We start from the raw sequence: 25,631 nt of genomic DNA on the forward strand, positions 1-25,631 counted from the left end.
CTCATACAAAAAAAAAAGGAAAAAATAATGGCTTCTCAAAGTCTCACACCAATGAGAGAAGGAGGCAAGCCTCACCATGTGAGAGGGTCTCGCTGTGCGAGACCATCATGCATAGCGAGGCCTTCATCTCCCAATAGTGTTGAATGACATCTTTTGATGCCTTATAGGCCTCCAAGTATAATGCAAGTATCGCAATCATAAAAAAGGTGACAAACAAAGTCCTTCACGTGTTGACAGATGAAGGTTGAAGACTCAGAGGCAAGAAAGAAGGACACCCTTCGCCCGAGGCTCTCGAATAACTTTGTTTGTGGCCTCACGTGTCCATGCTTAGTCATTTTCATCCTGCACTTGATCATGCCCTCTAAAGCCTGATCTCAAGTGCCATAAGATTTCATCTATACCTAGTCATCCCGAGAGATCTCACGAAATAATAACAACATGCCATGATGCTCGACAACTCCCCCGTGGAGGTAATGCATGCATGGATATCGATTACCTATCTTTCCACTCATGCGACCACGACAGCCCAGAGTGTGCCACCATTGTCATTAGCATCACAAACTTCTTTGGCGAGTTCTCACCGTCAATAACTTGGTTTACAAGAAATCACACAGCAATACTACCAGAGCATAGTAAGTGTAGCATTATAATAAATCTACAAGGACGCCCGAAGACCTCCTTATAGACTAAGGGGCAAGTGTGGATGCTAAAATTTAGCTTGAATGAGGCCCCTGCCTCATGACCCTCAAAACATAGGCTTGGGATGGAAATAGCTTCATAGACACGCCCCTACATCTCGCGCCAATGGCCTCGTGCACACACCCCTGTGCCTCGCGCCAGGGCCTCGCGCACACACCCCCGCGCCTCATGCAGGGCCTCGCGCACACACACCCTCGTGCCTCGCTCAAGTGCCCAGGTGCCGTGATGTGCACACACGTCCCTTTTCCTCTCGTCCAAGTGGCCACGCGAGACACGTTTAAGGGCCTCGCTATGCGAGGCAGCCTCGGGCACACGCCTCTGCGCCTTGCGTCAGGGCCTCGCGAACATGCCCCCGCGCCTCGCGCCAGGGCCTCGTGCACACATGCCTCACCTCGCTCAGGAGCCCAGGTGACGTGATGCACACACACATCCCTTTGCCTCTCATCCAAGTGTCCATGCGAGACACACTTAAGGGCCTTGCTATGCGAGTCTATCCATATGCAAGACCCCTTCGCGACTCCCCTAGGTGGCCCCATGAGATGCCTCGCGAGACCCTATGAGTCCCTTTGCCTCTCATCCAAGTGGCCCTGTGAGATGCCTCGTGAGACCCTATGAGTCCCTTTGCCTCTCGTCCAAGTGGCCACGCAAGACACACTTAAGGGCCTCGCTACGCGAAGCTGCCATATGCAAGACCCCCTCGCGACTCCCCTAGGTGGCCCCGTGAGATGCCTCGCGAGACCCCATGAGTCATTTTGCCTCTGGTCCAGGTGGCCCCGTGAGATGCCTTGCAAGACCCTATGAGTTCCTTTGCCTCTCGTCCAAGTGGCCACGCGAGACACACTCAAGGGCCTCGCTATGCGAGGTTGTCCATATGCGAGACCCCCTTGCAATTCCCCTAGGTGCCCCATGAGATTCCTCACAAGACCTCGTGAGCCCCATCGCCTCTCACCCAAGTGACCACGCGAGACGCCCATCTTTCCAACCCCGCATCATGCCTTGGAGCCTCGCGAAGATCATGTGAGGTTCCCTCGTATCTCCCCCTTCTAGATGGGACTATTAGAGAACCCTCACAACTTGGCCCCAGAAATTTCCTCGAGAGGTTGTTGTCTCCCAAACTCCATATTCTTTTTGGATCACCTGCTTCATTTACGAGGCCTTACTTTACTCTCTAAGGAAGGTGTCACCCACAGAGAGTAATAGAATGGAAAGAAGCCTGGAGCCAAGTCATATCCTGGAGGAACGAGGACAACCATCATGGGCATACGTACAAGTACGGAGCATGCTGAACTGAGGAGGTCAGAGGTGTGGCCCTGACATCTGTATCCAACAAGTAGTGGTGGTATAAATTAGTACGAGGAGTGATGGCATGACATACATGTCTCTGACCACAAACAAGTACCGACACCACGATCATCTGCTCCACCATGACCTGTGCCACTACTATGACAGTGTACCCAAGTACCTTCTTGTCCCCTGGGACCACCTTGTATTAGAGGCCATTAGAGCCAAGCTATAAATAGACCTCGACCCCTCAAACTAATGGGTTGGAAAAATTCATTGTAGACAGAGATAGAAGAGCAATATACGAGTTTATCCTCCATTGTTGTTCTGCATTTCCCTTTCTTCAATTTTTCCTAAGTTCTATCTACGCAGTTTTCATAACAAGCTTTGAGTTTTCCATCCATATATCGTTGATGAGTTTCTGCCGTCAACAGTGCATATATGTGATATATGGGCCTAACCTATCAGCAAGTCAAGGTAGAGCATGAGAGACCAACAGGGCTACTACAGCCTTTGGATATTCTACAGTGGAAGTGGGAGGACATAATGATGGATTTCGTGGTGGGATTGCCCAGGACCGTGGGCTAGCACAATTCAGTCTGGGTCATCGTGGACCGGTATACGAAGTCAGCTCACTTTTTACCAGTGAGGACAAACTACACAGTTGACCAGTATGTAGATCTCTATGTGAGAGAGATAGTACCCCTTCATGGGACTCCGAGGTTTATCATGTCATATAGGGACCCTATCTTTACTTCCATGTTTTGGAGAAGTTTACAGAAGGTGATGGGTACACAGCTCAAGTTCAGTACAACTTATCATACTCAGACTGATGGTCAGTCTGAGAGAAATATGCAGATATTGGGGGACATGATGAGAGCATGTGTATTGGACTTTGAAGGGTCCTGGAGTAAATATTTTCCTCAGATAGAATTTTCCTATAATAACAGCTACCAGCTGACTATTGGAGTGGCACCTTATGATATGTTGTATGGTAGGAAGTGCAGATCGCCTATTCATTAGGATGAGATGGGTGAGAGGAAATATTTGGGTCCTGAGGAAGTTTAGAGGACCCCTAAGGCTATTGAAAGGATTAGAGTTCAGATGCTCGCGTCTCAAAGTAGGCATAAGAGTTATTCAGACCCAAAGAGAGGGAATGTGGAGTTCCTAGTGGGAGACTATGTCTTCCTTAGGGTTTCACCACTGAGAGGGGTGAAGAGATTTGGGAAGAAGGGAAAGTTGAGCCCTAGGTTTGTTGGACCATTTGAGATCCTGGAGAGGATCAGTCGGGTGGCCTACATGTTGGCCTTACCCCCAACACTGTCTAGTGTGCACAATGTATTTCATATTTCCATGTTTAGGAAGTATGTATCAGATGAGACTGAGTAGCCATTTCAGATTTTAGACAGGAAGGACAAGGTCCTAAGGAACAAGACTATACATTTGGTTAAGGTATTATGGAGGAACAATAAGGTCGAGGAAGCGACCTGGGAGCTGGAGTCAGATATGTGGGACCAGTATCCCAAGCTGTTCAGGTAAAATTTCAAGGACAAAATCCTTGTAAGGAGGGGATAGCTATAACGTCCCAAATTACCTAATAAGGCTTAGGGCCTTGATTAGGGGGCCAGGATGGAAAATTATGGAAAATTAATTGAATATATGTGATTTAATTATGGAATATGTGTTTATGTAATGTATATGTGTATCATTATATGATTTCAAGAGTTATATTATAATATGACTAGATATGCATGTTAAGGTGTACTAAATATGCATGTGGGCCTGTTTCTTATTAGAAGGGCAATTTTCGTAATTTTGCCTGTTATGGGTATATCTGGAATATGCGTACATATATGTGATATATGTGTGAGACCACATTATTATGTGGATATATTTGGGTTACTCGGCACGAGGAGAACCTAGGGAGCAAGTTAGCGGGAGAGTCACAACGGGGCCAAATACCCGACTCGGGGTGAGTCAAGGGGTATTTTGGGTATTCAGTACATTACCGAGAATTATCGGGTAAAGAGAAATTGCATAGTGATTAGTTGAGGATATTGGAAATAATGAGAATTGTGAGACATTAATTATGATTAATGACAAAATGTGCCCATTTTGCCCTTAAGGGAGTGTGATGAATAAGTTAGTGGGCAGGTGCACTTTAGACATTTACTGCTTAGAGAGGGATATACCCAGCATCCTTAGAAACTAGCATAACAAAACACTTAGACTAAACACTCTCTGAGCTCTCTCTCTCCTCTGCGTTTCTCTCTGTCTCTCTCTCTCTCTCTCATAGTTGAGTTGGGTTTTGTTGAGTAAACTAAAGGAACTCAAGGCTTGAAGTTGAATTTGGAGTGGTTTGAAGGCTTGATTTTCATATTGGCTTAGTAGCAGCTAGGAGGACTTAGATCACGACTGAGGTAAACTCTAATCCATGTTTTAATACAATTTTTTTTTGGTTTTAGAAGTGTTCTTGAGCTTGTGGCTCAAGGTAGTTATTTGGAGATTTGTGGAAGTTTTTATTGAACTTAATGTTAGGTTTTGTTGCTCGTAATGCATTGATATTGTTCTAGGACTAAATTGTGGTTTTTGGGATGATTCTTGGGTAAGAATTGGCTTAAGGAAAAAGTTGGAAAACTGGGATTGTAGGGTCGCGCCGCAACCCTGTTCTTGGTGCTCCGTGACCCGCGTGAACCCAGGGTCTGGGGTTTCCTGTTTTTCCTAGGCGCGCTGCGACCCTTCAGGGCTGAGTCGCGGAGCGTGTCCCTGGGTTTGTGGTCGTAGGGGTGTTCTGACTTTTGGCACGTAGCGACCTGTAAGGAGGCACTGCAGAGCACATAGTGGAAATTGGCCAGGAAGAGTTTTGAGTGGTGGGAACTCAAACCTAAGGGGTCGGGATCGATTCTACTACCCGGTTCAGTAGAATTTGACGTCCTGGTAGCTAAGACTCGGTCCAAAAGCCTTTATTCGCTCGTTATTGATGGGATCCTATATTATGGTTGTGACTAGGTTACCGCTAGGGGCTCGGAATCGGGATAATGCTTGAGGGTCGTTCTTATTATACATTGCACTCAGACCTGAGGTAAGAAAATTGCACCCAATAGGTGATATATGTGATTAGGGCTTGGCCCTGTTGTTAAATATAATTATGAATAAGGCTTGGGCCCCTGAGAATGAACATGATTAAGATTGTGATTATGATCATTGATTATGCATGCTTGAATGCTTTGTATCCGGATAATTGTTAAATGATATATGCTTGTTTGCATTATCTGAGTAATTAGGGCTCGACCCCTTAAGGAACATAGTTAATATTGTGTTTGTATTTAATTGATTGAGATATATGATTAATATGTATGCATACTTGTATTGTCTAAGGTATGCTTATTTGTGTCTGGTTATCTATTTATCTAGTTGTTTGAATATCTAGTTAAGGCTGTAACTTCTTAGTCAAGAGCAGCAATAGCGCATTGTGCGCTAGTTGAGAGGCATAGGCCTAATCATGGACGTACTATTACGTTGGCCGACCCAATAGTCGTTTGGAAAAACAAAGCGCTTGGATAGCTCTGTGGCTAGTTACTAAGAGCTAGGGCAAAGGGCCCCGGGTGACTCTATGGTCACTTAGCTAGGGCATAGGGCCCCAGGATGACTCTATGGTCATCCACTCAAGGCAACGAGCCCCAGAATGATCCTATGATCATTTAACTATAATTGTATACATGCATGAGTAGGTTATTACTGTTGGGCATGCTAGATATGCATCTGGAATCTATATTTACTGTTCATGCACATGATTAAGTTTTCTTATTGAGCCTCGGCTCATGGGTGCTATATGGTGCAGGTAAAGGGAAAGGGAAGCTAGACTTGCCATGAGTTGGAGAGCTTTGGTGGCAGCGTGTACATATGCGGCTGCTCGACCACCACAACCAGGGTTATCTTAGATGAACTAGGGTTGTATCCCTTATTTTGCCGCTTAAGTTGGCTAGTTGTAACTTTTGAATTGTAATACACCCTTTTAAATTTTATGTTGGGATTCCATGTATGAACGTAAATATTTTAATGAAATGGGTATTCCTTTTTAACCAAAATATTTAACCCTAACCCTTGTCACTAACCTTATTTACACATTTATAACCAAGGGACTTGATTAGCAAGTCTGGCTGTAACGTCTCAAATTTCCTAATTTGGCTTGCCTGGATTAGGGGCCAGGAGGGCAATAATTGGTTTAATGTGTTATTATGTGATTATGTGCATTGTATTTTATGTTGTATTTGCATGCGGGGTCGTTTCTTATAAGAAGGGCATTTTCGTAATTTTGGCTTGTTGAGGGCATAATTGTATATTTATGTGCATGTATGTGATATATGGATGAAACCACATTATTATGTGGATGTATTTGAGTTACCCAGCATGAGGCGATCCTAGGAAGCAAGTTAGTGGTTTAGTCATAACGGGGTTAAATATTGAGCCCAGGGTGAGCCTAGGGGTAATTTGGTACTTAGTACATTACTGGGAATTGAGGGGTAATAGGAAATTATTTGGTAATTATTTGAGGATATTGGGAGTATCGGGAATTGAGAGACGTTAATTATGATTAACGGGGTAGGAGGCAAATGACAAAACTTCCCTTAAGGGGCTTTGAGAGAGAAGGTTGGCCCTACGGACATTTTAGTCATTTAAGGAAAAATCTGGTGACTTATTCACCTTTTTCTTTTGGCTGAAGTAGCAAAAACAGAACAAGGCTCTCTCTTTTCTCTCCTTCGATCTCTCTCTCTTTCTCTCTATCTCTCTCTCTGTTTGGTTTTGAGGCTAAGGTTAAGGATTCAAGCATGAGGATCTAAGGCTTGCAGTTTAAGATTGAATTGCTGCAACTAGGAGGCATTGATCCATAGCTGAGGTGAGGTTTACAAATTCTGTTTTTGGTTGGTTTACTTTATAGTTTTGGTTGTTCTTAAGCTTGAAAGCTTGGTTATGGAATTGGGTTTTTGGTAGTGTTTTGAGTGTGTTAAAGCTAAAATCTATGCTGGGTTTCAATTCTGATTTTGGGATTGTTTGGGAGTGTTTTTGGTTGAGTTTGGGCTGAAGGACAAGCAGGGGTGCTGGGTTCGTAGGGTCAAGTCGCGGTCGTGTTCTTGGGCGTCGCGACTTGTGCGAATCCTAGGGCCTAGGAGGGGCTTTGTTCTGATGGCGTTACCCTTAAGGGTAAACCGCGACCCACCCCTAGCACCCCAGACAGGGGGATTTCTGACTGGGAGGCGCACTGCGGCCCTTGGGGGCAGGTCGCATCCCGCCTGGTCCTTTTTAGCCAACATAGGTTTTAATGACGGGTTTTCAAACCTTTGGGCTCGAGATCGAATCTACAACCCGATTTGGTAGAATTCGAGGTCCTGGAGGCTAGGACTTGGTCCGGAAGCCCTTATTGGCTCATTTTGATGGGATTTTATAATTATGACCAAGTTACTGCTAAGGGTTCAAGGTCAGGATCATGCTCGAGGATCTTTCTTAATTTATCTTACGCTTGAACCTGAGGTAAGAAAATTGCACCCATTATGTGACATACATGATTATTGATGAAGCATGTTGAGTGCTCTATATATGGATATTTTTTGTATAATGAATGCTTGTTTGCATTACTTACTTGAGAAAGGAAATGACCTATCAGTCAAGGACGACAATAGCGTTGAGCACTGGTCATAAAGCACTGACTTATGAGTCAAGAGCGACAATAGCGAGACAAGCGTTGGTCGATATGATTAGATCTAATCAGCAAAGAGTTACACGCTCGTCTGACCCCGTGGTCATGGAAAACCAAAGCGCTTGACTAGTTCTATGGCTAGTTACTCAAAGCTAGGGCAAAAGGCCCAAGGTGACTTTATGGTCACATGGCTAGGGAAAAGGACCCCAGGATGACTCCATGGTCATCTATTCAGGGCAAAGGACCCCAGGATGACTCCATGGTCATCTTATTAGAGTTGCGGGCCCCATAATGATTTTATAATCATTTACTTGTACTTGTATGCGTACAGTATTAAGTTTTCTTGCTCGGTCTTCGCTCACGGGTGCTATGTGATGCAGGCAAAGGAAAAGAAAAGCTTACACATCCGTGAATTGGAGAGCTTAGGCGGCGACGTGTACATATGCGGCCGCTTGACCACCACGACCAAGGTTTCTCAAAGGAACTAGGGTTAAACCCTATTTTTACTGCCTAGGTCAGTTGATCGTAACTTTTGAGTTGTAATGACCAATTTGGAACTGTAAACAACTTTGTAAATGTTATTATGGGATCTCATGTACAGTTTAATGTTTTTAATCAAACATCCATTTCTTCTAACCGAGATTTTAACCCTGACCCATTAATTACATTTAGATGCACATTTATGGCCTAAAGACTTGTTTAGCGGGTAAAGTACTATTTAAAATATACAGTGTGACGGTCTTGGCTAACTAGGGTGTTACACTGGCACTATTTAAAGTACATAGTGTAATGGTCCTTGATTAGGAGGACGTTACACCTAGGGCTCAGCTTGCCCTTCCTCCCAAACCTTTTTACTCCCCGCAGTGGTGAAACTCGCAGAAATACGTGGTCCCCTACCTGGAACTCCATGTTCCTACACTTAAGGTGGTCAACGTAGCTTTTCTGTCCACTCTGTGAGGTGAGCATTCGAGCTTTGATATTCTCAATAGCCTCATTATTCCTCTAAACCATCTCAGGACACAAATACTTCTTCTCTCCCATTTCATCCCAATGAATGGATGACCTACACTTCTTGCCATACAACATCTCATATGGAGCTACTCCAATTGTTGATTGATAGCTATTATTGTATGAAAATTCAATCAACAAAAGATACTTACTCCATCACCCCTCGAAATCTAGTATGCATGCTCTAAGTATGTCATCCAAAATCTTAATTGTCATTTCAGACTATCTGTTTGTCTCAGGATGATAAGTTGTACTGAATTTCAGCTAAGTCCCCATAGCTTTCTGCAGGCTTCCCCAAAACTTGGAGGTAAAAATGGGATCCCGATCTGACTAAACCCCCAGCTAATTGTTTTGCTTGAAAGACTACACCCCCACTAAAGGGTTGCCCCTTACTCTAATTATGTGGTCAAATGACCGATTTGCCCCTACACACTTAAACCTTCAAGGTAACCTCCCAGGGTAATTCAGTCATTTTGCCATTACTTCCCGCTAGGCCTCAAATACACTATAATTTCCCAATTAATCCCAACATACCCAAATAATAACCAAACAACTACCCATCACCCAATGAATCCCGAGTATGCACTAAATTACTAAAATACCCCTAGGCTCACCCCGAGCCTGGTATTTGACCCCATTGTGACTTTTCTGCTAACTCGCTCACTAGGATCGCCTCGTTCCGAATAGCACAAATATATCCAAATAATTATGTGGTCTCAATCACATAACACATATAATTACAATTATACCCTCAACGAGTCAAAATTATAAAAATGTCCTTATTAACGAAAATGGTCCCACATGCATATTTAATACATATAAACATGCATAAGTATTCATATTACAATATAATTCATATATGCCACATAATCATACATATGTTCAATTAAATTCACATAATTCGCATATAATCCCAATTATGCCCTCCCGACACACTAATCAAAGTACTAAGCCTTATTAGAAAATTTGGGACGCTACATCGTCGATGAAGACTATCACAAACTTGTCCAAGTAATCCTTCGACACTCTGTTTAGCAGGTCCATGAAAGTTGCTGGGGCATTGGTCAACCCAAATTACATGATCAATAACTCATAATGCCCATATCTAATATGAAAGGTTGTCTTCGGTATATCTTCCTCCTTGATCCTCAACTGGTGATAACCAGATCGAAGATCAATCTTTGAAAATACAGTCTTACAATGTATTTGATCAAACAAATCATCAATCATTGGTTATGGATACTTATTCTTGATAGTCAACTTATTCAGCTCTTTGTAATCAATACACATCCTCAAAGAACCATCTTTCTTCTTCACAAATAAGACTGGCACACCCCATGGCGAGAAACTGGGCCTAATAAATCCCAAATCAAGTAGCTCCTGTAATTATACCTTTAGTTCTTTCAGTTCTGTTGGAGTCATTCTGTAAGGTGCTCTAGACACTAGTTCTGTCCCTATTGCCAACTCAATAACAAAATCTATTTCTCTAGGCGGCGGCAACCCTAATAAATCATTTGGAAATACATCCAGAAACTCACAGACTAACCTGGTCCCACTAGCACGACCATAAATATATATTCTTTGTGGATAATAATAGCCCTAAAAGATAATAACATGGAAAATATATATTCTTTGTGGATAATAATAGTCCTATAAGAAAATATCAGTCAAATCATTTGAGACAAGTCCCTAGAGACAATTCTAAAGCGGTGGACTCAATCACTTTTCAATGATACCCAAAGGACAAGAAATGATAAAGTAATGGGACTCAGGCCCCGTTTGGGACAGCTTTTAAAAAAGCTAAAAGTTGCTTTCTGAAAAAACTGTGCAATAATGGTGTTTGGTAAACAGTCAGAAAACAACTTAATGAAGAATTTATGCAAAAGCTACAGCTACAAGCTAAAGCTGGCAAAACCCAATTTTTAGCTTTTTCTAAAAATAGCTTTTTGAAAAAACTTTGCAATAAACTTATTTATTATATATTACAAAAAAATAAAATTATTTAAAATAAATTAATAATAAAATAAAATAAACAATATTTAATTCTTAAATATATTTTTTTTCAAAAATATTTTTATATTTTATATTTATTAGATATTATTTTATTTTAATAAGTCTAAATTAACAAACCACTTTAATAGAGTTTATTATACACTATAACATTATTTTTGTATCTCATAATATTTTTAAATTCTAATTTATGAAAAATGTATCAATTTCATGTTTTAGGAAAAAAATAATTAAAGACATAAAAAGTGAGAGTTTTGAGATAACATATTTGAGTATATCATAAATAATATTATAATACAATCATCATTATAATTCAAATTTTAGTTACATCGACTAGTTATAATATATATACACAATAATATATATTATATATTATAATGTTTTAGTTTATGATCACTTTATTAGTCTCTTATCACAAACATATTTAATTTAAACATGTAAATTTGTTAAAAATAAATGTGACATCCTACAGCACAGTTGTAGCTGCTTTTCCCCACAGCACAGCTGCAGCTGCTTTTCTCTACAGTACAGCTACAACTGCTTTTCTCCACAGCACAATTGTATCAAACTGGCTCTCAATTGCTTCAATGAGTCATATAATTCAAAGATGACATAAAGTAGTATTGGTGCTCGTGTGTATGAAGATGAAGATAAAGATAGTAATTGAAAAGAGTAGTGCTAGACACACACTTTTTACACACATTAACGTGTATTCAATTTAAGCCATAAATATTTTTAAGTGGGACTGTTAGAATATTTTTTACGATATATTAAGAATCAATTTGTTACAACTAATTGATTTTCATTCATTTAATATATCAAAGTTAATTGTCAACATTTATTTGTTACCCAATTTGAATTTCCTAATTAAATGGAGGGAATATCTCAATTAAGTTGAGAGAACATCTCAACCTCTGTAACTATGGCAGAGACTCTGATGGAATGTCTCACTCTATAAATATAGAGTACCGGTCTCCAAGCTCACTGCTCATTCTGACTTTCAGTAACTCCATCTAAAGAGTTAGTGAGAGCTTGGAAACCCGTGTACTTGTTCTGATTTATATTCTTTTTCTTTTGTAGATCTAGAGTTTATAGATCGAGATTATCAATAGCAATGGCTAGAGATATATATTTTCGATCATTTTCGTATATGTTCAATCTATATATATTAATTCCGCCTACATGTATAGAATTATTCATATGCCTATATTTCATTCAATCTATTTCAGAGCCATACTTCATCCTATCCTACCGACGAATCTCTATTTCAGATCATGGCAAATGAAACCTCATCTACAAGTTCTGCAAAATCTAGTGCTCCTATAATATCACACTTGTCACTTACTCCTTCTCCATCTTTCCGCAAGTCCACAGCCAACAAACCTGACTTTCTTTATGAACTATCATATGTTCCTGAAGAAAACAAGATTACCAATAACAACCTTCCTTTGATTAACCCATACCAAATTTTCCCAAAATCCATTACTCATTTTACCCGATCCATTAAAGCTCTCATCAAACCATCCTACAAAGCCCCAAAAGAATATATCCAAGCCTCTAACTTCAGCGAGTGTCAATTGAGACCTACTCCTGGGGTCCAATTCGTTACTTTACAAATTCCTCCTGAATTTATTCTCGAGTGGATTGCGCAGTGATTCACCCATATTCATTTTGGTACCATTCACTTAGCTATTTCCCTTCATGGCCGAAAGGGCCTTCTAATCGGCTGCCGAATGGGTCTGCTCGACACTTAAATGAGGAAATACCAACATGCAAGCATTGCAACCATAGAAACTACATTAAACGCAGGAATAGTAATAAATACACTATTTCCTAACTTTGATATGTCTCTCAAAGACAATCAATTGACTGATGCTTTCAAAGTTGAGGTCCAACTGTCTAGAATTGACCAAGATCTTACTTCCATTGGAGCTACTCTTCACTACTAGATGTCATACAGACTCCAAGATCACGCTCTAGATCTTTCTTTGCCAACAGCTGAAGAAGCATTAGACTCTACCCAAGTTCCAACATGCACTCATATTCCAAGGCAAATCTCTACAGATGATCTTATGAAGATTTTTCCCAGTTCATGGATACAAACTATGAGATGCTCCATCAACCCCAAAAAGTTGTACAGACTCTTACTGAACCATCTTATCATAAGAAAGAAGATGGCTCTGTCGAAATAGTCTTTGACAGAACTCAAACAAAGACTGACATAAGTATTGGGATATTTGCGACTGCAAAAGCTACCTAAAAATAGAATAAGACCTCCCAAAGCCAAAGCGACGTCCTAGCTCAGGAAAATGACTTAAGAAACAGCTAGATCAAGGAGAAAAAGGAATAGGATTGTTAGGCCAACCCTCTGAAAAGTTTGACTATATAGTCAAATATTCTTCTCCAAAAGACTTACCTGACTCTTCTCCAGAACCAACTGGATGGGACATTGAGCTTCCTCCAACAGACTCCCAAGAGCCTCCAATTTCGGCTCCTCAACAAAACATTTTTCCATGTTACAAAAAAGCAGCAAAATGGATGCAACATCATGGAGAAGTTTTCCTGCTCAAAATCAGTTCCAACAAATTCCACAAGTATGTATGATGACTACTACTGATTATGAGTCAGATTTTCCTCCTCTCAAGAAATTTGATAAACAAGACGACCAAGGTACAGTCTCTCACTAACCAAAGGTTCAAAACTCTACAACCAGGAACGCAGATGGGTCTCTCAAAAAAGTATCTCCGGCCGAAGAAGTTCTCAATTGGAAATCAGAAAATATGATTGCCCAAAACAAAGTCTTAAAGCAAGTCGAGTTACAAAATACCATAATAGAGACAGCAGTAAAAGAATCCCACACTACTGTCATCGATAAACTCACTGCAAAGATCCAACAGACTCATGAAGAGCTTCTAGCCATCATCAAAGCAAACACAGTCCTAATGTCAGTATTCCTAGCAAAAGAAGTCGAGATGAAGAGCTTTAAAACTCAATATGAATCCCTCAAGAACTGGTTCTGCCAACAAGAACCGACAAAGGCTCCTTCAACTAGCTATTTGGGAACCTCGTCCCCGTTTGGAATAACTATGACGCCGGTCCCTTGGCAGTTTGCTACAATACCAAAGACCTCCCAGCCTTTTCCTATTATTGGATCTATGCAAGAGGACTCCATTGTAAGACTGAGATGCATGCTTGATGAAAACCAACAACAGAAGACAAAAAAGGGGAAGAAGAAAGAACCACCAAGCCAACCGACAAACGAACTCAAGCAACTTATGGTTCATCCAACCACAAATCCTCTGTCATAAATGATTCGACATACAAGCACTCTCCACATCGCAGAAAAAGAAACGGACTCAAACGATCAAAGCTCTTCGGCTAGTTCAGACAATTTATCAGATGACTGGTCTAAATAAATGAGCTCAACTTCTGATGATACTATACCTAGTGATCCCGAAAGCTTATCCAGTAAAAACTTGTTCAGTGATGACGGTGGAGCATTTCCACATCTGATGGGTCAACCTACTGAATCAAACTCACAAACCGAACCAATTATCACAAGCGAAGACGAAAATGGAAATGAATCAACAACACCACATGTTCCCCAAAAATGAAAGAGTAAAAGTTCAAACTTTCAAACTTTTACTTTGGATGACCTCCCTCCATCAAAATGGCACGAAAGGTTCCAAGAGTTTCAGGCTTGGCTCAGCCTAGAATCACAAAGACCAGAAGCACAGAAAGGAACGGTTTTCCTCAACTTTGTCTCTCGTTTTACAGGCACCCTACAAGACTAGTGGACAAGTCTGGGCGATTACAGACAGATGACGTTTTTATAACTTTCATCTGTCACCAATGCCTTGACCTATCTGTATGTTGAATTATGCGGACAAGACGCTCAAGTCACTGAAAGACTACGCGCAGAATTCTTTAAATTAAAATGTTGTTCAATGGATGAGAGACATTTGGAGAAGCATTACAAAAATATGACTCAATGGTTCTACCAAATAGGTGGAATTGATGATCCAAATCTAAAACAAGCTTTCCTGTCTTCCATACCAGAATCACTAGGAGAAGAAACCTTCAGACTTCTCTCGAGAACAGGAAGAACCCTAGTTAATGCTACTGTTGACTGTGTTTTTAGCCAACGACGTGAGAACGTCAAAAATGATATAGCCTTCAAGAGAAATAAAACGACACAAACAGTTTATGAACAAAAAGTAAATAACACGAGATTTTATAGTGGTTCAGCCCCGATAGTCAGTAATAGCCTAATCCACTTAGAGATTTTATTACTGTATTCACACTCAAGATCAGATGAACCAGTGTCAACTAAGTTTCTTAGTGTAAATATTCCAGAATACAAAAAAGGGGTTCTCTCAAGAAAAACACACTTTCTCTCTCTAAAACACAGATTAACTCTCAATTTTCCAAAAAGTCCTTTTACGATCCCACCAACCCACTATTTATAGGCCTGGGATCCTCAACTGATATCCCCTTTAGATAGGGATATTTTATTATTCATCTTATATTTAAATTACAAAAAATATATAAAATACAACAGATTCCTCAATTTGAGTGAGGAATGAGAGATTCCAGGGTGCCTAGACCAATTCTTGCTGAAGTCGTTCCGGGGATTTTGACGTAGTTTCCTGATCCAACACATTCATGTTGATTACATGCAAGTATTGGTCAGATATACTCCTCCAATCTTTCCTCGGCTCAAGGTGATGCATGCTTGGCTCTCCCCGGACCAAGGTGGTCCGAGCCAAGCACCTCTTGCCTTCTCCTCGGACCAAGGTGGTCCTAGGCATTTTCCTCTTGCTTCTCACCTCGGACAAGTCCGAGCATACCTCCTCCAATAAATGGTCCGATCAGACCTTGTGGCCTTCTCCTCGGACCAAGGTGGTCCGAGCCATCTTCATTGGCATCTCACCTCAGACAAGTCCGAGGCACTTCACTTGGCATCTCAACTTGGACAAGTCCGAGGCAAGCCCTAGGCTCCTCCAACCATGTCCGATCGGACATTGCGTAGGCTCTCCTTGGCCAAAATCTAAGTCTCAATTCTTGTCTTGTATGGGACTTCTCTTCCTTAGCCTCTTACCTCGAACGAATCTGAGCCAACAACCTAGGAAGCCTACCTCGGACACGTCCGAGGCAAGCACTTGGGACGTTCAAGCCTTCTTACCTTGGACACGTCCGAGCCAAAAGAAGTTGCCTTCTTACCTCGGACACATCCGAGCCAAATGCTTGAGAGGCTCCCAATCTAAGGTCCGATCGGACCTCCTGCCTTTATCCCTTGAGCCAAAGTCCAAACCCATCCTTTAAACTCCTTGGACTTGGGTTTGAACCAAACAATTGGGCCTTCGAACTGGGGTCTCTGAGCCAAGCACACCTTAGCCCAAATATTCTCCTCGGGTGTATTTGACTTGACTATGCATCTCTCAAGCAGTCCAACTTCTTAACTGATGTATTGGGCTACTGCTAAGCCAGATCACCCAACTAATTCATGCCACGTGTCAATTTTATTGCCACATCATCCTTTTCAAATTTTTGGGATAACATTGGCCCCCCAAGTTTATTATATAATACATTCACATAATAAACTTTTTTTTTCCAGCTGACGTCATTATAAAAAATAATAACTGTTCATCTCCATGCAGCAGACCCACGATCACTGCAAAAAACCACCCATGATCGTGGAGAGAAAAATAATCCCAGAATGCCAAAGGTCCAAAAGTAAATAAAAACCCACTTTTTTCCCTTTAAATAACCCAACTTTACACACTCTTCTTCACACAAGCAAAAATCACATTTTCAAAAACCTCTCATCTTCTTCCTTCCCTTTTGGCCGAAATCCCCAAGATTTTTCTTCTCCTTGCCGATTCTAAAAACTTCAAGGGGAGCTCTTCATCTTCAAGCAATCTTCAAGCAAACCAAAGGTCCTCCAACCTTGAGTAAGTCTTCTTTTCCATGCCTTTGCATTGTTATAATTTTTCAAAAAATTTCTAGGAAAACCATGCCATGGCCGAAACTCCCCATAGCTTTACTTGTTCTTGAAGTTCTTATGAATGCTTTGTACAATGTGTTAGCTTGTTGTCTTGATGATGTTTGTGGTATGGGTAACCCGAAATTACCTTCAATTTCATAGGAATTTCAAGACAAATGGGCTAATTTGACATGAATATGAGTATGGGTTTTGGGGTTTTTGATAGTATGATGGGTTTTCAAGAACATAAGAAAAACTTTTCATTTCCATGCTTTGATCTTGTTTTTGTATGTGTGAATGAAGAAATGTGTTTAAAATAGGGATTCTAGGGCTTTGCTTACACGGTTTGGGTTTGAGGTATGAAAAGTGTATAGTCAAGGGTTTTGCACATTTGGTTTGCCAAGAAAAAATTGGGCATGTATGTGGTCCGATCGGACCACATTTTGAACCCTCGTGGATGCCCATGTCCGATCGGACATAATGGGCTGCTGCTGGCTAGGAGCCTCGGAGGCACAAGGCACGCCAGGAGCCTGGACACTCGGACCGTGGGGTGTGCATCCTCTCGATCGCACCATGTCCGATCGGGCGTACCGTGGACGGCTTGGTGCTAGGCTCGCACGAATGCAAGGCTGAACGTCTCCTCAGTCAGGCTGTGTCCGATCAGACATCTTGTGAATTGCTTGGTGCTGGGCTCGCATGGAGGTAGCCTCCTTGGTTTCCCACGGCTGCTGAACGCCTCTTTGGTCATGCGTATTTAGCGTGTCTAGGCATCCGATCAGATGCAGTAGGCTAGGCCACCTCCTAGAGTAAATAACGTGGTCCGATCGGACCACACCCAATCTCCTAGGCTTCAGCCTTCTTTCCTATCTTTCAAATGCATACCCAATCCTTTGGCATGCATACTCACACGCATAGGGAATTTAGCTTCATAGGAAAACCCCAAAAATTTCCATTTACATAAACTTTAATAACTTCCAACACCTCAAGTACTTTTTAGGCACTCTTGGGCACTAAGATTATTTTTTCCCTTGTGTGCTATCTTTTTATAACTTAGACAAACTTTTCTAAGTATAAAAATAAATTTTATTCTTGGTGAATTTTTTCTGTATGGTTACTCACCTCCCCATGTTTTATTCATTTTTGTAGATGAATCGCTCTGACTATAGGGGAGGTGACAATCATACGGACTCTGATACATCCGTCCCGCAATCAATCGAGACTCCTCTAAATAGTGATTCCTCACTAGACTCGTACACCAATCGTACTCCAGAGGATTGCCTCCGTCGCTTCAAGCAGATCCTCCCTCGCTCAGCCTTGTATCTCCTCCACGAGGAACAGTTCCTTCAACAAGTTTCTCAATCGACGATGAGGGTGAAACAATCCAATAGACTTCCTCAGGAACATGATCCACAGGTTGCCCGCAGGGTGGTGTAGAAGGTGGTAAAGCGCAGTCACGCTCGCACTGCCACAACTTCAGAAAAACCTTCTCAGAAATTTGCTACCGCGATCCAGGACTTGGCTGTTCAGAAGCCACGCAAGGAGGGAGAAGAAGAACCTTCCTGGTTCATTGCTGAATCTTCAAAGCTTAATCCCGCGTTGTTCCAAAAACACATTGAAGCTTTAGGCTTGAGCGAGGCAAACGTGATATGTCCGAGTTCTCATCAAAGAGCCAATAGGCCTGGTGGAACATACTGCACCTGGTCCAGGCACCATGTGCATGCCGGAGCGACACTTCCGCTACACCCATATTTCTGGTCTGTAGCGGATTACTTCAATGTTTCCCCATTCCAGATCGCACCGAATGGGATCCAGGCACTCTCTGCGTTGTACATCCTCTACTTCCTGCATGGTTGGGACGAGCCCACCCCTCATGAGGTGCACTACTTGTTTGACCTTAGGACCAATCCTTCCCACAACAACACGGGCTTCTTCCACTCCTACCATAGGCATAGGGGGATTACGTATCTCAATGGTATTTCTCACAAATCGAACCCCGGGAAGTATCACAAAGAATACTTCCTTACATCGGACATTGAGGCCAACAACTTGGCCTTTACACGCGCGGGTCCATTCGAGCGACCATTGCCTACTAAGGGGATGTTTGAGCGGACCAAGAAGTTGGCTAGCATGAGTCTTAGGGAGAAGGATGTGAAAAAATTGGTCACTTTGGACCTCCTTCAGATGGTGGGCCTGGTGCCGTGTGACCAAGATATGGCGGTGGAAAGTACCACCGAGGAGAACAACATGACTGATCAATCCAACGCGGGCACGGAGCTAGTGACTGATCAGCTTTCTCCTGGACCTTCTCCGCTCTCTCGTAGACCTGGTGACCTGGTCATTAGGGAGCCTGAACCTTAGCGCAGATCTGCCATTCCCTCTCAACCTGGGAAAGGAAAGGCTATTCAGGTTGAGGAGGAACTCAGCTTATCCTCGGAAGACGAGGATGAATTCCTCGATCAGATCCTCAACGCAGGTAACATATGTTTAGTGAATATAGGAATATTTTTGATAATTTGGTGATTCGAGAGTAAAAAAATTGTAGCATATACTTATGCATATTCTATTATGTTTATATCTCTAACAACTTTGTGTTTTCCTCTTTTGCAAATCCAGACATGTTCAAACAGTGCGTTGCTTCTGCGCCAAAGAGGAAAGTTGGCGATGGAAGTGGCTCCATGACACCGAGGAAGATTCACAAGGTAGTACCACCCAGTCAAGGGAGACAACCTCAGGGACCGACTACACTCCCGCCACTGACTCCCTCTTCACTTCCTTCCTCTGCGATCTTAACTCCCACCCGCCTGGGTAGCTCGAGTGAGGTCCTTCACGCTGCCAGTGACTTAGGAAAAGGATTGCTTGAGGAGATCGACCATGACACTTCAATGCTCCAAAACTTCGAATTCTACCCTCGGCTTAGCGTTGAAGTCGTCCTAAGAAGAGGGCTTGCTCAACTGATGAAGGTAGGTAGTTTGTCCTAAGACAATTTGTTGTTAATATTTTTGCTTGTAATAACCTTTCCTCTTCCATGCAGTCACTTGTCACCATCAGTCATGCTCAGCTTCGAGCGGTGGATTACAAGGAGTTGATCAAGGTGCTAAATGATCAACTGGTGGAGGCCCGGGCTACGGTAGAGACTTTAACGGCTTCAAAAAAAACTCCAAATCTAAGTTGGAGCAGGCAGAAAAAACCATAGCCGAACGGGATGAGTCTCTCAGGAAACTTTCTGAGGAGAATCAGCAGCAGGTTCAAAACAACAATTCCTTGATAGCCCAACTGGAGAAGCTGGCTCGGGATAATGAGAGACTGATCAGCGAAAATGAAGAGTTGAAACAAGAAAAGGAGCTTGATTTAATTCGCTTTGAGGAGGACAACTTCGATTGCTTTTATCAGGTCTGGCAGCTGAACAAACCTCTCAATCTCGACTTTTTCACCAAGGAGGTTCAGGCAGAAGAGCTTTCCAGATGCGAAGCACGGGCTGCTGAAGAAGCTGCCAATCCTCCTACACCTGCTCCCGCCTCCTCTGCCTTATCATTCCGAGCAAGAGGAGCAGCCGAAGCCGAGGAAGGGGTTGATCAACCCACAAGAGATGCACGCCAGTGACTCCTTAGCATAGTTTATCATAGTTTGCTTTACTTTGCACATTGTTGCTCGGATCAGTGAGTTATTTTGACACTTAGCACTTTACTTTTTTCTTTTTTGACTAACTCTAAACTTTTAAGTCTTTATTGTGAATAGTAAAGTTCCTAAATGCCTTAAATTTCACATGAGTATTTAGTTTTCTAACTTAGAAATTTTTACCATTCCATAAGTCCATACTAATTATACTTCCTCATGCTCTTATTGCTCTAACTTTTTATTAGCATAAATTTTATCATTACACGAATATCCGTTTCTAACTGAAAATTTTAAAAACTCTAAGTTACTTAAGCTTTGTTAAACAAGTTAGCTTAATGGCCTTTTTAGACTTCCAAACTTACAAGTCAGCCCAAAAACGAATATATTTGCTCGTGCTCTTATTGCCTGTGTTGAAGTAAACCCAGTATACCCTATGTGCCCCCCAAGTGATTGAGGGTTGATAAATCCTTGATCACTTGCTACTTGATCGAATTTGTCCGAGTAGTTACTACTCGTGAAACACATAAAATATACAAAGATATTTCAGTAGTTAACCACTACAAAAACATTATTTAAACGTTGGTCCTTCATATCATGATACCAACCAGTTGAACACTGTCCGATATATATTTACACTTAGTTTTTAGAAGACCTATTTTGTTTAAATCATTATGACAGTTGAACAATGCCAAGCAAGAATAAGCAAAATTTGTAGCAAGATTCGACCACGCTGCGCGTGGTCTCTTTTATTACTCGTAATAATAAGTGACAAAACGTGTCTAACAACGAGTCCTAAACAAAATAACATTGTTCAAAATAATGTGACTGGGTAGCAAATAACCAGTTCACAAACAAAAAACTTAAATAATAAGTTAAGCACTTGATACAAAGCTACTACTCTGCAAGCAGTATTTACTGATAATATTTTCTCAAGTGCTCGCCATTCCAGTAGTTCCTGATCAGCTCTCCATTCAATCGAGCAAGCTTGTAGGTGCCGGGCGGCAAGACTTGCTCAATTTGATACGACCCTTCCCAGTTTGGTCCTAGCACACCAGCTGCTGGGTCTCTTACAAACACCTTTCTAAGGACCAAATCTCCGACCTGGAACTTTCGATCTCGCACTCCGGAATTGAAGTAGCGTGCCACTTTTTCCTGATGAGTAGCAACTCTTAGGCTTGCCTCCTCTCTTCTCTCTTCGAGGAAGTCCAATGATTCTGCTAACAACTGATGGTTCTCCTCTTGGTTGTACATGGTCCTTCTATGAGATGGTGGATCTATCTCCACAGGTAGCATGGCCTCATACCCATATGCCAAAGAGAATGGGGTATGACCAGTTGCCGTCCGAGCAGTAGTCCTATATGACCAAAGGACTTCTGGTAACTCTTCTGCCCAAGCACCCTTAGCTTGCTCTAGGCGCTTTTTTAGAGTGTCCTTCAATGTTTTGTTTACCGCTTCAACCTACCCATTGGCTTGAGGATGGGCTACTGAGGAGAAACTTTTGGTGATGCCATGCCGAGTGCAAAAATCGGTAAATATGTCGCTGTCAAATTGGGTGCCATTGTCAGACACTATCTTCTTAGGCAGACCATAGCGACATATTATGTTCTTAACCACAAAGTCCAATACTTTCTTCGATGTGATTGTGGCCAATGGCTCGGCTTCAGTCCACTTAGTAAAATAATCTACCGCGACCACTGCAAACTGCACTCCCCCTTTTCCTTTGGGCAATTTCCCGATCAGATCAATACCCCACACCGCAAAAGGCCATGGACTCTGCATTTGCTTCAAGACATTTGGGGGCGCTCTGGGTACTCTCAGAAAATCTTTGGAATTTGTCACACCTCCTCACGTATTCCATAGAGTCTTCGTTCATGGTAGGCCAGAAAAATTCTTGCCTCAAGATCTTTTTGGATAGACTATGCCCCCTAGCATGATCTCCACAAAATCCCTCATGCACCTCAGCTAGTATGCTCTTTGATTGGTCGGGTGTTATGCACCTGAGTAGAAGTAAGGAATACCCTCTCCTATACAACACTCCATCTACCATGGTGTATCTAGCAGCTTGCCTCATAACCTTCCTTGCTTCATTACGACCATCTGGGAGGGTCCCTTGCTCAAGGTAAGCAATGATGGGAGTCATCCAGGTATCGGTTATCATGATTGGCATGGCCTCTTGTTTGTCAATGCTTGGCTCCACCAAGTATTCCACCGGTACTATATTCAGAGTTTCGGTGTCTTTTGCACTAGCAAGCTTTGCTAGAGTATCAGCATTGGAATTCAGCTCTCGTGGTACTAGCTTGATGGTATACTCCTCAAACTGGGCTAACAAATCTTTGGTTTTATTTAAGTATGCCACCATGCGTAGGCCCCTTGCCTGGTATTCTCCCAATACTTGATAGACCACCAATTGGGAATCACTGTTTATTTCCACCGATCGACCACGTACATCTTTAGCCAGTCGCAAGCCTGCTAAAAGGGCTTCATACTCCGCCTCATTGTTAGAAGCATTAAATCAGAATCTCAGTGCACAATGAATTCAGTGCTTCTCTGGTGTGACTAATATTATCCCAGCTCCTGAATGGTGCTCATTTGACGACCCATCAACAAAAAGTTGCCAAGTAGGAATTTCTTCTTTCTGCCTAGTAACACCTTCTTGCTCGTCGGAGACCTCAGCGATTCCCGTACATTCAGCGATGAAATTTGCTAAAGCTTGACCTTTAATAGCAGTCCTTGGTTGGTACTTGATTTCAAATTGGCCTAGCTCAACCGCCCATTTAAGTAGCCAACCAGACGACTCCGGCTTCTGTAAAACTTGGCGAAGAGGCTGGTCAATAAGGACCTTGATGGGGTGTGCCTGGAAGTATGGCCACAACTTTCGTGACACAAGTACCAAGTAGTAAGCCAACTTCTCAATCATGGGGTACCAGGACTCCGCTCCTATCAATCGCTTGCTAACATAATATACTGGGTGCTGCACCTCATCCTCCTCACGTACTAAGGCAGCACTAACAGCGTGCTCCGTGACTGCTAAATACATAAACAGGTCTTCTCCATCAACTGGCTTGGAAAGAATAGGAGGTTGGGTCAAATGCTCCTTTATCGCCTGGAAAGCTTGTTCACACTCTACGGTCCACTCAAACTTCTTGCCTCCTTTAAGCAAGTTAAAAAATGGGACGCACTTGTCCCTTGATTTCGAAACGAACCTGCTCAAAGCCACAATCCGCCCAGTCAAGCTTTGCACATCCTTTATTCTTGTCGGAGACTTCATCTCTATGAGAGCCTTGATCTTCTCTGGGTTTGCCTTTATTCCTCGGGAGTTAACAATAAACCCAAGGAATTTTCCAGAACCCACTCCAAATGAACACTTGAGGGGGTTTAACTTCATGTTATACTTCCTCAATATTGCAAAGCACTCCTCTAAGTCTCCCACGTGCCCCTCAGCTTCCTTTGACTTTACCAGCATATTGTCTACGTATACCTCCATGCTCTTGCCGATTAAGTCACGAAACATACCATTCACCAAGCGCTGGAAGGTAGCTCCTGCATTCTTTAATCCGAAGGGCATGACCTTATAGCAGTATAGCCCTATATCTGTTCGGAAGCTGGTATGCTCTTCATCAGGAGGATGCATGCTGATCTGGTTGTACCCCGAATACGCATCCATGAAGGACAAGGTCTCATGACCAGAGGTTGCATCTACTAACTGGTCTATTCTCGGTAAAGGAAAGCAATCCTTCGGGCATGCTTTATTCAGATCAGTAAAATCTACACAGGTCCTCCACTTTCCATTGGGTTTGGGCACCAACACTGGGTTTGAAACCCAAGCTGGGTAGTATGCCTCTCTGATAAACCTGTTCTTCTTCAATCGCTCTACCTCCTCCTTAAGAGCCTTTGCTCGATCCTTGTCAAGCAATCTCCTCTTCTGCTGTACTGTTGGATATCTTTCATCCACGTTGAGCACGTGGCTGATCACAGTTGGTGAGATACCCACCATATCCTTGTGAGACCAGGCGAAGACATCTTGATTCCTTCACAAGAATTCTATCAGCTGTACTCTCACCTCAGCTTTCAACTTCTTTCCAATCTTGACCCCTCTCGTCGGGTCCTTCTCATCTATAGGGACCTCCTCCAACTCCTCGGACGGTCCCACATCACTTTCATAATCCCCAAAGCGAGGATCAAAATCTCTTCCCTTGCTTTGGGCAACGCCCTATTTGGTGACTTCATCACCGGATGAGGTCTTCTGCTCTTTCAAACTAGGAGTGCTCTCCTGGCCACACTCCTCTAACATCTCTTCATCGTTCACCACTACAAGACTCTCGTCTACATCCATCTTATCCACTTTCTCCTTCTCAACACACACAATCATGTTGTTCTCCTTGGCACCTTTCTTCGCCTTAGCTATCGAGGCATTATAGCACTCTCTAGCTTCCCTTTGGTCTCCTTGGACACAGCCTATGCCAGCGCTGGTCGGGAACTTCATAGATAGATGCCAAATTGAAACTACCGCATGCAAGTTGGTGATTAGTGGTCAACCAATAACCACATTGTAGGCGGACGGGCAGTCAACAATCAAAAACTCAGTCATCACGGTTTCATGCTTGGGAGCTTCCCCCGTCATGACTGGTAACTTGATTGTCCCAGCTGGTGACAGTCCTTCTCCAGTAAACCCATAAATGACGTGAGAGCAAGGCTTCAAGTCATTGATGGATAGCTTCATATTTTCAAAAGAGGACTTATAAATAATGTTTACGGAGCTTCCCCTATCAACCAGACATCTTTTCACCTTCATATTAGCTATTTGGACTGTCATAATAAGAGGGTCATTGTGAGGATACCTCACGTGTTTAGCATCTTCTTCAATGAAAGTGAGGGACTCACTTTCATACCTTGGGTTCTTGGATGGTCGCTCCTCCACCGTCATAACCTCGGAGGTGGATGTCGCACCCAACTCGTGACGAAGGGTGCGAGCATACCTCTCTCTCGCCTTGTTGCTATCCCCAGCAAGATGTGGTCCTCCACATATAGTATCTAATGTGAAGTCCACAGGTTCAGGTTGCAAAGGTGGGGATCGTTGCCACTTGAAACCAGGATTATTGTTGCTCCCCTCTCCCTGGGTCTTCTCTGCTTTGTACTTTTTTAATTTCCCCGACCGGAGGAGAAACTCTATCTCATCCTTAAGGTGATTACACTCATTCGTGTCGTGACCATAGTCTCCATGGAAACGACAGAACTTGTTCTTATCCCTCTTACTCATCTCCTTCTTGATTGGTGGGGGTCTCCGGTAAGGGACCTCCTAATGACTGGCTAGATAGATCTTTGCTCGGGTCGCCGAAA

Source organism: Humulus lupulus, chromosome X, assembly GCF_963169125.1.
Source record: "Humulus lupulus chromosome X, drHumLupu1.1, whole genome shotgun sequence".
In the NCBI taxonomy this organism is placed as follows: Eukaryota; Viridiplantae; Streptophyta; class Magnoliopsida; order Rosales; family Cannabaceae; genus Humulus; species Humulus lupulus.